Genomic DNA, 16,138 nt, shown 5'->3' with positions numbered 1-16,138 from the left:
TAATGCGTGATTGGTCAGTGTAGATGTCACGTCACAGAAAGAAAGCAACTTGGTCGATAGATTTGTGACCTCGTAAAAAAAATATATATATATATATATGTGTGTGTGTGTGTGTGTGTGTGTGTGTGTGTCCTCTCATCACACTATGGCGGCGGTGCAAACTCCATCCGTGCACACAGACATCTGTAAAAAGAGACACGGCTGTGTCTCGTTTGGAAGGATGTGTCCTCCGGAGGTCGCATACGTCATCGAGGCTGTCTCGTTTCATAATATTTTTTATTATAATTTTTGTTTTTTTTTATTGGGAATCCAAAACATGTTATAAATTGAATAAATGTAAGTGCATATACGTAAAAGGAATTGACAATAGATTAAAAAAAAATAAATAAATAAGACAAAGAAAGACAACAACAACAAAAAATTAAACGAGACAACCTCGATGACGTATCCGACCGACAAATGCGACCTCTGGAGGACGCATCCTTCCAAACGAGACAGCCACTGCTGCGAAAGGGAAAGTGCAGAATTAGATTCTTATATATTCTAATCTAAACGAATGTGTAGATAGGGTGCAGAAAGTAGTGCTGGTAACCGGTGCAAACAGGTAACGAAATCTTATTTTTCTTAACAATCTTGTTGAAATAGTTTGCATCGCTATTATAGTAACAATATTCTCTGTTTTAAATCATGCTGCTGTTGCAGTAATGAAAAGGTCTATATGCTCATGATCAGCTCTGTCTCTGTCTTGTTCTATCCTTAAACCCTTTGTAAAATAAATAAGACATCTGAGAAAGAAAGATAGAAAAGGCCATTCCTATTTTTAAACTGAATAATTCAGCATACTATACTATACTAAACTATATTCTAAACATACACTATACATATATAAGTGTGCTCTTGCACTTATTATAACTGTGTGTGTGTGTGTGTGTGTGTGTGTGTGTGTGTGTGTGTGTGTGTGTGTGTGTGTGTGTGTGTCCAGTGGCATTGCCCTTGCCCTGTGCGAGCATCTACTGACCAAGGATGCCCAGCTGCAGCCCTGTCTGGCCTGTAGGAACATGCAGAGAGCCTGACAGGCTCTTCTAGTGTCTCATCCTCAAGCTCAAAATTCTCTGCTACACTTAAATGTTGGCAAAATGCACTCTGTGATCAGGGCTGCTGAGGAGTTCAAGCTGAAGTAAGAGATCACTGCACCCACTTACCAATATCCACCATGTTTTAATGGGTTTGTTCAACCCAAAAGGAACATTTAGTCATTTATTCACCCTCATGTCATTCCATGTCATCTTACATGGAACACAAAAAGAGAAATTTGGAAGAATATTCAGGCTACTCTTGAAATAAAAAAAAGCTCTTGAAATCCATACAGTGAAAGCATACATTGACCTAGAACTCCCCCCAAAAAACTGAAAAAGCAGCATAAAAATACCATAACATTATTCCATACAAATTGTCTGCAATATTTTGTGTTCTGAAGTAATTCAGTATAGTGTGAAGAACAGACAAAAAATAAATAAACTTGTTACTCACCGAAAATCCTCCACTGTAACTCTCTTATCTCATTGTACAGTATATTGAAACTTACATAATTGGTTCCGAGAAATGTTTTTTTTTTTTTTTTTTTTTGGTGGTTTGATGTTATTATTCAACCTCCAGTACATTAATTGTGTCAGAAACAATGTAGTATGGAACCATTGCAAGAATATACAAAGATCAGCAAAAATAGATAAAAAAGTTTATTCAGTGAGTCAACACCCTCAGAATTATACGAACAATGTAGCACTTTTGAAACCCGAAGTATGATGAACTCATTATAAGATTTGATAAAGTCTTCAGCTATTTTCATTACCTTATTTATTAACTTTAGCTTTTATTCATTTCAACAGGTAAAACAGATTAGATTATCTGTACCTTAAAGGGATACTCCAGCTGTGGGAAGATGAATGTGTATTTAATAGTGGTCATTTATGTAGTAGAAATGTGAAATTATTTTTGAATTTGAAGCATTCTAGACTGAGAAAAGGCAAAAAATGTATTTTTTACTCATGTGGCTGAAAGACAACAACTCCCAGAATGCACTTGCTTTGCCGCACTTACGAGGCCACTCCCAAACCACGCCTACCGGTTACAGGCGGCAGTATCTGAAAAATTGAGTTGAGTTGAGTGAGTTGTTCGATAAATTTCCATCGAAATGGTGCTAAATTGCATTGTACCGGGATGTACAAAAAAAACAGGAAAGGAGAAGAAGTAAGTTTCCATCATTTTCCGTTAAAAGATTTGGAGCGATGTAAACAGTGGCTGCGGGCTATCAACCATCCGAAGTTTGGTGAGGACACCGATATGGAAAACCTGAAAACCCGTAGGATTTGCAGTCGTCATTTCAAGCAGGAAGACTATGAACCGAATGTCCTTCGAATGAAGAGAACCACTCTGAAGGAAGGACACTGCAATACCATCAATATTCACCTTCCCCGATGACGAACAGCCTGGGCCATCTGGTACTAAACGCATTCGTCTAGAGGTAAGACTATCAACTAATAGCGACTCTATTTCTGATCACACAGTAGCCTAGCCTATAATGTTTTAACTTTAGTTGTTTGCAGTAAAACAGCAAATTTATAAAAGTAACGTTAGATCGAAAATTACATATAAGTTGTATATAAGTTGACTGTTCTCAAAGTAAAGCCACTGTTCGGTAAAACTGAGTTAGCATATTTGTCGATTTATGCTAGCGTTACCACACAAACCTGTTGCTGTATTAGACTGTTGAGAAGACTTTTGAGACAGATACATTTGCGATATGAACCCTTAATGTAGTACAGACTAGAACAAATAATGTTAATTACTGCAAGCTTAAAAATATAATTGACACCCTCAATTTCAGTAAAATATTTGATTATATGTCCGTGAGTAACATCAAACGCCCATGTTAGAGGTATTGCCTTTTTATTCGGGCAACGAAAAAACCTGCATTGTTTTCTCATCAGAAAAAGTTCTGTTCAACTAAATGTTATGTAACCTTATTGAACTTGTGTCATTTCAGACTACAATCTCGTCTGATGCGTTAGTGTCGTCGAAAAATGAAGAACCATTGCTACTGACCTCAACACCGCTCAAAATTCCTGCTTCTGTCCAAGAACAATTTGTAAGTTTCTGAAGAACTAACATACTTCAGCATATTCTTTTTTTTAATGAATTCTAAAGCAACTGTATGTATTTTTTTTAAAAAAAATTGTTTGTTTTAAAGTCACCATGCCCAAGTACACCTGGGGGCCTCAATACAACCATCAGCTCCATTGAAAATGATGAAAGCTATCAGCCCGAGTCAACCTTCACCGTCACATCAACATCATCATCATCATCATCATCTGATGATGAAGGTGTAAAAGACGGGCATGAAAATAAGATAATTGTCAACGAGTCCAGCCTCATGTCACTCTTCAAATTTTGCCAGACATGTGGGAAACCAATTTCTTCAAAGACTATTGTTGACGTTGGTGCACAGAGGAAGGTGGATTGGACATGTCTTGGGGGCCATGTTGGGTCCTGGAAATCTTCACGTGACGTTAGGGGAATGCCAGAGGTGAACCTCTTTGCAGCAGCAGCTGTTTTGTTCAGAGGGGGCACATACACAGAACTCTCGGACTGGTGCAAGACCATGGGTGTCCAAATGATAGGACATAGTACATTTCATGCCTAATTCCAAGGTAGATCACAAAGCCTTTTTATAAAGGCTTCTTTTCCAGGTACAGTTTATGTATGTCTTTCGATATACATTGTTTCTGTATTATTGCATATTATGTCTAATAAAGCATGTTAGTCTCCCAACATTACACCCACAGTTGAAAATCCAAAGGTTTTGTAATAGTCAGCAAAATTGAAAAAAAAAAAAAAACCCCAAAGCACTCATGTTACATTTGAAAAGAATTCAGTATGCAGACATTGCATAATGGTATTTTCCTGTGATACCCATAACTAGATTAACAAAAAATTGTGCACTGTGTAATGCTTCTATTATGTGCTGTTGATTTGGTATTATACCATTTAATAAATAATTTTTTGCATACTGTGTATATTATTATACTGCTTTTAAAAATATATTGTATGATAGTATGTTATGAAACATAGCAGTAGTCTGTGATATTGTCCAGACGGTATTCAGAGGGTATTCTGACCCAGGAAGATAAGCTCACACCCATTTGTTTACAGAAGGTGTTTGCCACTAATCTGTTTGTTAATTTCCTTCTGTTAAGAAATAGACAAATATTTATTTAGCCGCACATAAATACAAGAAAGATATTTGTTTCTCTAGGATACTACGTTTCAGCAGTTGTTTTTGAAGCAGTTTGAATATGAATATGAACATTCTAAATCCAACAGCCAACTTTACAATTTTGAAAATGACAGTTATGTTTCCCAACATTCTAAATCTAACAGCCAAATTTAAAATTATGAAAATGACAGTTACATTTTTTAACTTTCTAAATCCAACAGCCAACTATAGAATGTTTGAATTATTGGTGTTTGTTGGAGCAGTTTGAAAATGACAGTTACATTTCCCAACATTCCAAATTTAAACTGCCAACTTTAAAATGTATAAAATGTTGCTGTTTAACAGGGCAATGTGAGCTAACCTTAAGAGAGCAGAACATGGCCATACAAAATATGTCTCGTAAAGATCTCCAAGAACAAAATTTCATCCACAAATAAGTTCCACCCTTTCATTTCACTGTTGTCAACTATGTGTTCCCTGGCAGCTGCCATGGGGATAGTTGCATAAAACTTTTTTTATACTAGTCTTAAGAGTTAGTCCTCTAAAATGTTGGTCTTAACTTTTTCAGTCAGTTGCATAAAAACATTAAAAGTGGTCAAAGTTAAGACCAAAATGTAGGACATCAGACCCCTAGACTAACTTTTGTTTACATTCTATGTTGCCATGGAGAATAACTGTCAGCTAATCTGGTGGGGGTGTCAGTTGAGGGATAGAAGGGGCTTCAGTTGAGACTTTGTAGAAGATTTTCACTTCAATGATGGTAGAAAAATGTCTTGTGTTTTTTTATTATTTGGGTTAAAATCACTAAATTTGCAATGCATGGGGTAACCTCCTCATGGTCACGATTAGTGTTTCTTGCTCTCAGTGGGGCAGGTGGTAAGATGTGCTCCTCGAAGGGCAGACATAGTGATTTTCTGCTGGGACGGCACCAATTCACAGGGAGTGTGATGGCTTGTATTTCTAGCCTTCTGTTTCTCTCTCTCTCTCACTTTGTCACACACAAACACACATTTACATTCAGTTTTTTTATAAATTGTCAGCCATTTAGTTTTATATACAGTATATATATATATATATATATATATATATATATACACACACACACACACAAACAACAAAATGCCAAAGGCAGCTGCAAGAAATCAATATATCCATCAACAACAAATTCAAATATTTCAGATGGGGGTGGCATCAATCAAAACAGGCTATATTCATTGAACAATTTTACTAATAAAGAGGCCCATTCTTTAAAAAAAAACAAAATACAGTTATTGTTATTTTTATGAAGCAATCTTAAAGCATACAGTTTAGTTCATTTGAGTGTTCAAGGTTCTATGACTGGCATGAACATTCAAGTGTTTGTAATGGAAGTGTTTCATACATTGATATATATATATAATATATATATATATATATAAAATCAAACCCGTTTGAAAACTTGTATGTCAGTTGCAAGTTTTGGTCGCAACGCGCGACCAATGAGCGCGCGCTTCGCGCCCGCGCGCTCAGAGCCAGCCAAGATTAGCATGGCTAAGGCTATATATTAGGCGCCCCATCATGAGAGTTCTTTAGATTTAATCTCCTTCAGCAAAGACCTTCTCTTCGCTGGATCCTCCGGATTGTTGGAGTCTTTCGCCCGCCATCGAAAAGCCTACAGCAGGACCGCTAAGAGGACGCCGGCACCTTCGAAGCCTTACATTTACATTACATTTATGCATTTGGCAGACGCTTTTATCCAAAGCGATTTACAGTGCAATTATTACAGGGACAATCCCTGTAATGTAATGGAACAAGACAAGGCACTTAACCTGGAGTTAAGTGCCTTGCTCAAGGGCACAATGGTGGTGGCCGTGGGGTTAGAACCTGTGAGCTTCTGATTAACAGCCCTGTGCTTTAGCCACTACGCCACCACCACTCCGACATGTGGGAATGCGCTGTAAGCCTTCTGCTACTGCAAGCGCTCGCCTCTGCGTCACTTTTTGATTGAGTAAAAGAGTAATTTTTCAAGGCATTGTTGCAAATGCCTTCAGCCTGAGCCTCGTGCAGAGGCCCTCTTCCTGACGGGGATCGTCAGGGGACGACGGTGAAAAGGATGACAGCCTTTCCATTGACGCTGCATCCGACGACTGGCCGGGCTCGGCCTTCACCAGAGCACGCAGACTTCAGTGACGTCACGCCGGGCCAGTCCCCGCGTGCTTCACCACTACCCGAGAACTCCCCGCCGCAAGTCCATTTCAACGCAGGCGGACCAGCACCCCTCCTACAGACGGTGGGTCTCGTCTCGTTCGGCGCGTCAGGGGACGACGGTGAAAAGGATGACAGCCTTTCCATTGATGCTGCATCCGACGACTGGCCGGGCTCAGCCTTCGACCCCGCGCCGTCGACATTAGCGGACACGAGCACGGGCACCAGCATGGACTCAGAGATCGTCCGCATCCTGTCTAAAACGGTAAGAGAGTTCACTGAACGCTTCACTGAAGCTCGGAAGGATTCGCAGGCTATGCGTCACTTCCTGCCCAAGCGCTCCAGCTCGTCACAGAGCCGCCAGAGACCGCCTCAGCAGCAGCAGCGAGCCAGGGCGTCGCCTCCCGTCTCCAAAACGTGTAAAACATTACCCAGTCCCCTTACAGGCGGCTGGAAATGTCTGTACAGCAGTCAATGGGCCAGTCACAGAACTCGCGCACCTGCAATCAAACGCCGTTTTAACGGCAACACACAGAAATCACATTTTCTGCTACTATGCTGTCCAAACAGTGCCAAATACTTCCCCAGCTCGAGCTGGACGCCCCATAAATGTAGATTGTGTGCCTATTGTCATGTATGCACCACTACACACAAGCACTGTTCCCACAGTTATAAACACTTCCCCAGTAAAAGCGGGGAAATACTATAAAGGTTTGAGCGTGCCTGCTGTGATGCATGCACCCCTACACACAAACACTGTATGCATGGCCAAAAACCCCGCCGCGAGCGGGAGGCTTTATGAAAGTGGCACGCGTGCCTACTACAGTATATGCACCCCCTCCCATAAGCACTGCCCATACAGTTCCAGACAGTTCTCTAGCTCATGCCACGAGCATCACAGATCAAGAAACTCCCCGCTAAGAGCGGGAAGCTTTATGAAAGTGGCGCGCGTGCCTATTACAATGTATGCACCCCCACCCGTAAACACTGTCTATATAGTTTTCAAACATTTCTCCAGCTCATGCTGCGAGCATTACGGAGATAGCGCACGTGCCTGTGATTTCACACGCACCCCTGCACTCGGCACTCAACACAGCTGCTCAGCGCGCGCCCGCGCCTCTGAGAGCTGTAAGCTCAGTGTTAGCACATTTTCTGCCTGGGTCACTAAGGGGTCACGTGTCCACACTAAAGTGCGCATTCCCACATGTCAGTACTGTCCAAACAGTGCCGAATACTTCCCCAGCTCAGCTGGACGCTCCATAAATGTAGATTGTGTGCCTATTGTCATGTATGCACCACTACACACAAGCACTGTTCCCACAGTTATAAACACTTCCCCAGTAAAAGCGGGAAATACTATAAAAGTAGCGCGCGTTCCTGCTGCCATACATGCACCCCTACACACAAACACTGTATGCATAGCCAAAAAAAACCCCGCCGCGAGCGGAAGACTTTATGAAAGTGGCGCGCGTGCCTACTACAGTATATGCACCCCCACCCATAAGCGCTGCCCATACAGTTTCAAACAGTTCTCTGTCTCATGCCGCAAACATCACAGATGTGATGCGCGAGCCAAGAGACTCCCCGCTAAGAGCGGGAAGCTTTATGAATGTGGCGCGCATGCCTATTACGATGTATGCACCCCCACCCGAAAACTCTGTCCATACAGTTTCAAGCATTTCTCCGACTCATGCTGCAAGCATTTAGGAGATAGCGCGCGTGCCTGTACTCTCACACGCACCCCTGCACTCGGCACTCAACACGGCTGCTCAGCGCGCACCTGCGCCTCTGAGAGCTGTAAACTCAGTGTTAGCACAAGGCAATTTGCCGGTGGGGCCCATACGTCACTGCGACACGCCCCCAGCCAGCATTCAGCCCATATCTGTGCGAGCAAAAGCCTGGGAAAAAATCCCCGACATGCCGAAATGGGTTTTGAACATAATAAAACACGGTTACTCCAATTCGCTCGCAGACCACCCCGCTTTTCAGCGGTGGTCGAGACGAAAGTGAGGAAAGATGTGTCACATGTTCTACGCACCGAGGTGCTCAAACTGATAGAGAAGGGCGCTATATAAACTGTTCCTCCCTCTATGAGCGAGGCGGGTTTTTACAGCCGCTATTTTCTCGTCCCGAAAAAGGACGGTGGCCTCCGCCCCATCCTAGATCTCAGACATCTGAACAAAGCTTTAATGATTCGCTCGTTCAGAATGTTAACAACCAAACATATCCTCGCGCAAGTTCAGCCCGGGATTGGTTTCTATCAGTGGATTTGAAAGACGCTTACTTTCACATTCCGATAGCGCCTCATCACAGGCCTTTTCTGAGATTCGCTTTCGAGGGACAGTCATACCAGTACACAGTACTACCATTCGGCCTATCATTGGCCCCCCGTACATTCACGAAATGTATGGACGCGGCACTTTCCCCCCTGAGACAGCGGGGAGTGCGAATACTGAATTACCTCGACGATTGGCCAATCATAGCACAATCAGAGGGTCAGTTAACGACGCACAGATCTTGGATTATCAGCCATCTAGAATGCCTGGGTCTGAGAATCAATTTTGCAAAGAGCGTGCTATCCCCCAGACAGAATATCTCTTTTCTGGGAATAGTGCTAGACCCAGTGCAGATGACAGCGTGCCTCTCATCAGAGCGGGTGCACACGCCCCCGTCAAACGATTTCAAAGAATGCTCGGTCTCATGGCCTCGGCATCGGCGGTACTCCAGCTAGGATTGTTGCACATGCGTCCTCTCCAGCGCTGGCTCAAGAGCCGTGTCCCCACTCACACGTGGCGCTCGGGCCACTTTTTGATCAGAGCGAATCACGGCTGTATAAAAGCCCTGACGCCCTGGAAAGCCGTCAACTGGTATCAAACGGGCGTGAGTCTGGGCGTAAATACGCGGAGAAAAATGATCACGACAGATGCCTCCAAAATAGGATGGGGGGCCCTTTACGAGGGCAGGCCTGTCTCCGGCTTTTGGTCAAACTCGGAAAAGCGCCTACATATAAACTGTCTGGAAATGAAAGCGGTCGCCTTGGCTCTCAGAGCCCTGCTTCCATACCTGAAAAACGAACACGTCCTGGTCCGAACGGACAACATGACGGTAGTTTCGTATATAAATCGCCAGGGTGGACTCAGGTCGAGCTCCCTGCACTCTATGGCCAGGGAGCTCATCTTATGGTCACAACACCACCTGCGCTCGCTGAGAGCAGCGCATGTGCCAGGCGCCCTGAACCAGGGAGCGGACATGCTGTCCAGAGACAAGGTTCTCCCAGGAGAATGGTCTCTCCACCCCCTGACGGTTCAGTGGTAATGGCAAACCTTTGGCGAGGCAGAGGTCGACCTCTTCGCCTCCAGAGAAAACGCAGCACTGCCCCCTTTTCTTCTCAAAGAGCACGGCCGCGCTCGCCCAAGTCTGGCCAAGCCGCCCCTTGTATGCTTTTCCCCCGATCGCGATGCTACCTCAGGTCATCAGTCGGATCAGGGAAGTGAAATGTGCAGTGCTCCTGGTAGCCCCACTCTGGAACAACCAGACGTGGTTTCCAGAACTGATGCAGATGATGCAATCTGCCCCATGGCCGATTCCGTTCAGGCTAGACCTCCTCAGGCAGGCCAACGGGATGATTCTTCATCCCCGCCCCGATCTGTGGGCCCTCCATGCATGGCCCCTCAACGGGTTCCCGAGAACCATCACTGAGGCACGAGCGCCCTCTACGAGGCGCTTATATGCCCAAAAGTGGAAAGTGTTCAGTGACTGGTGTGATACCAAGAGCTTGAACCCCAAATCGTGCGAGATACCAAGTGTACTCGCCTTTTTGCAAGAGCTGCTGGAGGCGGGCCGCACACCCTCCACGCTCAAATCTATGTGGCTGCCATAGCGGCGTCACACAATCCTGATAAAGGGCGTTCATTAGGGAAAAACGACCTAATCATTAGTTTCCTAAGAGGTGCTAGGAGGATGAACCCTCCTCGCCCCCTCTCGGTGCCGATCTGGGACCTGGCCACGGTCCTGGACGCACTCAAGAGTGCCCCGTTCGAACCTCTCCGAACCGTGCACCTTAAACAGCTCTCGCTCAAAACTGCGCTCTTGCTGGCGCCGCCTCAGTCAAGAGAGTGGGCTGACCTGCACGCGCTGTCATCAAGCTGCTTGCCTGGAATTTGGACCTAACGACTGCAGAGTTGTCCTTAGGCCAAACCACGGGTATATTCCTAAAGTGCTCTCCACACCCTTCAGAGTACAGGTGATATCTCTGGCAGCGCTATCGTCCCCAGCAGACGAAAGCGACGCTAATTTACTCTGCCCAGTCAGGGCGCTCAGAGTATATTTGGAACGTTCTGCCCTGTTCAGACAGACGGAACAATTATTCGTATGCTTTGGCGGCCGCACTAAAGGTCTCGCAATCTCAAAGCAAAGAATATCGCGCTGGATAGTGGATGCTATAGCGCTAGCTTATGAAGCCAAGGGCCTTCAATGCCCCTTAGGCGTCAGAGCTCACTCTACGAGGAGCATGGCCTCCTCGTGGGCGTGGTCGAGTGGGATACCCATTGAAGATATTTGTGCGGTGGCGGGCTGGGCCTCGCCTTCGACATTTATCAGGTTTTATTAAATAACAGGTCCCCTCATTGCATTCCAACATTCTATCAGCCTGACTGTAGAATGGACTGGAGTATGTATGTGCTGAGCATTATCTCCTCCCTTATAAGGTCCGTCTCTGACCGACTTAGAGGATTTTTTATGCATATCAGTACATAGAAAAATGCATTCCAACATTCTATCAGCCTGACTGTAGAATGGACTGGAGTATGTATATGCTGAGCATTATCTCCTCCCTTACAAGGTCCGTCTCTGACTGACTTAGAGGATTTTTTATGCATATCAGTACATAGAAAACTCAGTACATAAGATATGTGCTTGTGTTTGTACTATGAGCCCCACCATGGACCACCTTGGAAGGGCTCTATACTATCCCATTATGTAGCTCGCTGTTGGCCGGCTCGTGGAATAATCACTTTGCTTTAAGGCTCAGGCATCTGCCTCTGGCTTTATAGAGCGAAGTCAGCACGCACGGCGTTTTACATGGTGTTCCCATAGCGTAAGCTACTTAAGCAATAGGAGAGACCTCTCGATAGGGAACGACTCGGTTACTAACGTAACCTCGGTTCCCTGAGAGGAGGGAACGAGTATTGCGTAAGCTGCCGTGCTTGTGCTTGGTCAGTTCGCTTCAGTCGATTGAACCTAAATAACTCTCATGACAGGGTGCCTAATATACAGGTCCTTCTCAAAAAATTAGCATATTGTGATAAAGTTCATTATTTTCCATAATGTAATGATAAAAATTAAACTTTCATATATTTTAGATTCATTGCACACCAACTGAAATATTTCAGGTATTTTATTGTTTTAATACTGATGATTTTGGCATACAGCTCATGAAAACCCAAAATTCCTATCTCAAAAAATTAGCATATTTCATCCGACCAATAAAAGAAGTGTTTTTAATACAAAAAAAGTCAACCTTCAAATAATTATGTTCAGTTATGCACTCAATACTTGGTCGGGACTCCTTTTGCAGAAATGACTGCTTCAATGCGGTGTGGCATGGAGGCAATCAGCCTGTGGCACTGCTGAGGTGTTATGGAGGCCCAGGATGCTTCGATAGCGGCCTTAAGCTCATCCAGAGTGTTGGGTCTTGCGTCTCTCAACTTTCTCTTCACAATATCCCACAGATTCTCTATGGGGTTCAGCTCAGGAGAGTTGGCAGGCCAATTGAGCACAGTAATACCATGGTCAGTAAACCATTTACCAGTGGTTTTGGCACTGTTAGCAGGTGCCAGGTCGTGCTGAAAAATGAAATCTTCATCTCCATAAAGCTTTTCAGCAGATGGAAGCATGAAGTGCTCCAAAATCTCCTGATAGCTAGCTGCATTGACCCTGACCTTGATAAAACACAGTGGACCAACACCAGCAGCTGACATGGCACCCCAGACCATCACTGACTGTGGGTACTTGACACTGGACTTCAGGCATTTTGGCATTTCCTTTTCCCCAGTCTTCCTCCAGACTCTGGCACCTTGATTTCCGAATGACATGCAAAATTTGCTTTCATCCGAAAAAAGTACTTTGGACCACTGAGCAACAGTCCAGTGCTGCTTCTCTGTAGCCCAGGTCAGGCGCTTCTGCCGCTGTTTCTGGTTCAAAAGTGGCATGACCTGGGGAATGCGGCACCTGTAGCCCATTTCCTGCACACGCCTGTGCACAGTGGCTCTGGATGTTTCTACTCCAGACTCAGTCCACTGCTTCCACAGGTCCCCCAAGGTCTGGAATCAGTCCTTCTCCACAATCTTCCTCAGGGTCCGGTCACCTCTTCTCGTTGTGCAGCGTTTTTTGCCACACTTTTTCCTTCCCACAGACTTCCCACTGAGGTGCCTTGATACAGCACTCTGGGAACAGCCTATTTGTTCAGAAATTTCTTTCTGTGTCTTACCTTCTTGCTTGAGGGTGTCAATGATGGCCTTCTGGACAGCAGTCAGGTCGGCAGTCTTACCCATGATTGCGGTTTTGAGTAATGAAACAGGCTGGGAGTTTTTAAAAGCCTCAGGAATCTTTTGCAGGTGTTTAGAGTTAATTAGTTGATTCAGATGATTAGGTTAATAGCTCGTTTAGAGACCCTTTTCATGATATGCTAATTTTTTGAGATAGGAATTTTGGGTTTTCATGAGCTGTATGCCAAAATCATCAGTATTAAAACAATAAAAGACCTGAAATATTTCAGTTGGTGTGCAATGAATCTAAAATATATGAAAGTTTAATTTTTATCATTACATTATGGAAAATAATGAACTTTATCACAATATGCTAATTTTTTGAGAAGGATCTGTACAGCCTTAGCCATGCTAATCTTGGCTGGCTCTGAGCGCGCGGGCGCGAAGCGCGCGCTCATTGGTCGCGCGTTCAGAGTCGCCCCGTCATTGGTTCGAGCAAGTTGCCGCAGCACAGCCAATGACCGAGCTGCCTCGCTCATTGCTGTCTGCTGTGCAGCTGCAATGCGTTTTACATAAAGACTTCAATATTTCTCGAGAAACGGAGTTTTCCCATAGCGTAAGCTACTTACGCAATACTCGTTCCCTCCTCTCAGGGAACCGAGGTTACGTTAGTAACCGAGTCGTTTTCATCCATTGTTTTTTATTACACAGTTTCGGCTGTTCATGCAGAAACCTGAGTCACTGGACCTGATGGCTAAATACCACAGTTTGACCTCTGGGCTTGGAAACAATTACACTCAGAGCTGTCAATCGCTTTAAGCATTCCCTCTCCTCTGTTTGTTGGGCCCTGTTTTAGGCACAGAATTTCTCTAGACAAAACATAATTTAGGCTAATATATATTAGATTCGTTTTTTAGTTATGGTTACACTGCGCTGTTAAACTGATGGTCTAAAATTATGCGTACGGCTATACTTCACATAATTTGACTGTAACATTGTCTGCTTTTTGTGTTTTTCCAGGTGGATATTGATGAAAACACGTCAGAGGCCCTCTATGTAAAGTTATTATTAGAACATGAAGATACAGTGCGGAAGAAACTGCAAGAAGAGGATCCAGTAAAAAAAAAATAATTTACATACTGGAGACAAATACAGCACATCTCTCACACATTCCATCCCCCACATCAAGCACTGTTTTAGATATTCCCCCAAGGAATGGATAAATGTATTTTTACTTTTCATAAAGATCTTTTGAAATACTTAATAGGTTTATAGGTTGTCTAGCATGACTATGACCTTATTTACAACATCTTATCATTCATCCATGTTTTTTTCTTTTATATACAAAGAAGAAGAAAAAGAATACTTAGATATTATTTTACAAATTATATTGGGATTGTTGATGCTGTGTATTCCAGTTATTAAAATGTAATTACTGTGAACAGTGAGTAAACTCTGCATTATAATTTGTGTCTGCATTTGTAAGCTTTGGTAAGTGATGTCTCATTGTGAACTGTCAGTATTGATGCACACCAATAAAACACATGGGACCTTAAATCTGTCATGCATTTTAAACACTTTTTATGACCATTTTAGTATCATGACACACAAAAGAGCTTCTTCCAAAATGCTTTGAGAACAGAAAGCCTTACAACCTATGTATTTATATTAAAAAAATCTATAGATTTTTAAGCTCATGTTGGTTTTTAATCTCTGTGTGGTAAGCAGTAGTCTTTGCCTCGGCCCCTTTGAGCTTGAGGCTCAGACTAGGGTGATGTCACTGTCACGGTGGGCCAAAATCAGCATAGTCTGGAGTGAGGAACACTGTATCTGCCCTGTCATCATTTTCCAATGAATGATAGTGGACATGGAACAATCCTTCTCTCATTCCTAATTCACCTCGCAAAGTGTAAGCTGTATGATTCATATTAATTAAAAAATGTTCTCTAGATTTTAATGTCACTTTGATACAATCTACAAAAAAATGTGTTCCTGTCATTCAGTTTATACCTGAGACTTCTGTTACCACTCAAAGTAGAAAGTTAAGGCAAAAAAGGATATAAAGTGCAGTGGTAACAATTTATTTTACAACACAGCATTCAATTAACATAATTAGCAGAATCTAATGGTGCTAGTCTCTAGATGAGGGATTGCAGGGGTAAGTGGATTGCCATGGTGATGAAGATCAAAGAGATGCACTTCCCTGTATTAATAAAGAAACAAATGCATTAACCAAAATGATGCTGTGTTTGAAATTTTATAGATGTTTGGTCACAAAGACAGCAGAACGGGGTAAACACATTGTTTTTATGGTAATTACAGTATAGGCCAATATGTAGCATGAACACCAATCACTCTTACCAAACTGGATTAGCCCATCAGGTACATTAATTTGCTTTAAAGGGCATATTATCAAATCCTACATCAACACTGATTTGTCCATCTTACCTTGCAGCTGGAGTGCTCTGGTCACTGTACTCGAGCAGTTGTACAATTTTCAACTTAATATTAATACGAACTCTAAAGAGACTTGAAAATATTCATCCACAATTCAAGACGAATGCATGTAACATCTGTGCGGTTGATCCATATATTCGGAGCTGGACAAATTTTGCGCATATGTCGATGTGCTTGTGAGCACATCTCCAGGATCAGCAAAGATTTGTTGCAGAGAGACTTGTGAAAAACTGGCAGTGTCGCACTCTATGTCCTCGGCGATGCCACTGAGTTTGGGGTTGCAGAATGCCCAGACCATGCCACAAAAGTACACAAAAAACGCTGACATCACCAAAATCATAAGCGCATACGACTCAATCATCGCCTCTGTCACCGCATTTGGCATCTCTGTTGCGTGTGAGACAAGCGTTTGTACAAATAAATACACTTTGAATGAAAACAAACCTGCGATGCAGTATATACCTGAATGTTTGCTCATAAATCACATCCGCCTTCTTTAGCCCTCTACCTGTGTGTTTGGGTATCAACTGCCTCTCCCTTGTGACAGTTCATGCAGAGTTCTGCTCTTTCCAAATAAAGGTCACAATTGAACTGTTTCGATGTATCCTGGATTCATTCATGTGCTGTCATTTTATGTGCCTCGTAAAAATAAAATAATAATAATAATAAAGACTTTTCTTCAGGGTGTGTGACATTTCACATCAAACACAAATATATGTATGACAATACACACCACATT

The 16,138-nt window shown here is 43.3% G+C and overlaps 2 long non-coding RNA genes across 2 annotated transcripts; both read left to right on the top strand.

Moving 5' to 3' along the window:
* The first annotated feature begins 476 nt into the window (after window positions 1-476).
* LOC127654402 (uncharacterized) lies at window positions 477-14,147 on the top strand. Its single transcript, XR_007971925.1, has 3 exons — window positions 477-604; window positions 983-1,177; window positions 13,963-14,147. It is a non-coding gene; the product is annotated as an uncharacterized LOC127654402 (long non-coding RNA).
* LOC127654401 (uncharacterized) lies at window positions 2,247-3,873 on the top strand. The gene is made up of 3 exons (XR_007971924.1): window positions 2,247-2,521; window positions 3,044-3,145; window positions 3,248-3,873. It is a non-coding gene; the product is annotated as an uncharacterized LOC127654401 (long non-coding RNA).
* Window positions 14,148-16,138: the final 1,991 nt, after the last annotated feature.

This window comes from Xyrauchen texanus, chromosome 13 (assembly GCF_025860055.1).
Source record: "Xyrauchen texanus isolate HMW12.3.18 chromosome 13, RBS_HiC_50CHRs, whole genome shotgun sequence".
Taxonomy (NCBI): Eukaryota; Metazoa; Chordata; class Actinopteri; order Cypriniformes; family Catostomidae; genus Xyrauchen; species Xyrauchen texanus.
The sequence above is the reverse complement of the archived record's forward strand: the minus strand, read 5'-3'. Positions and strand labels throughout refer to the sequence as shown.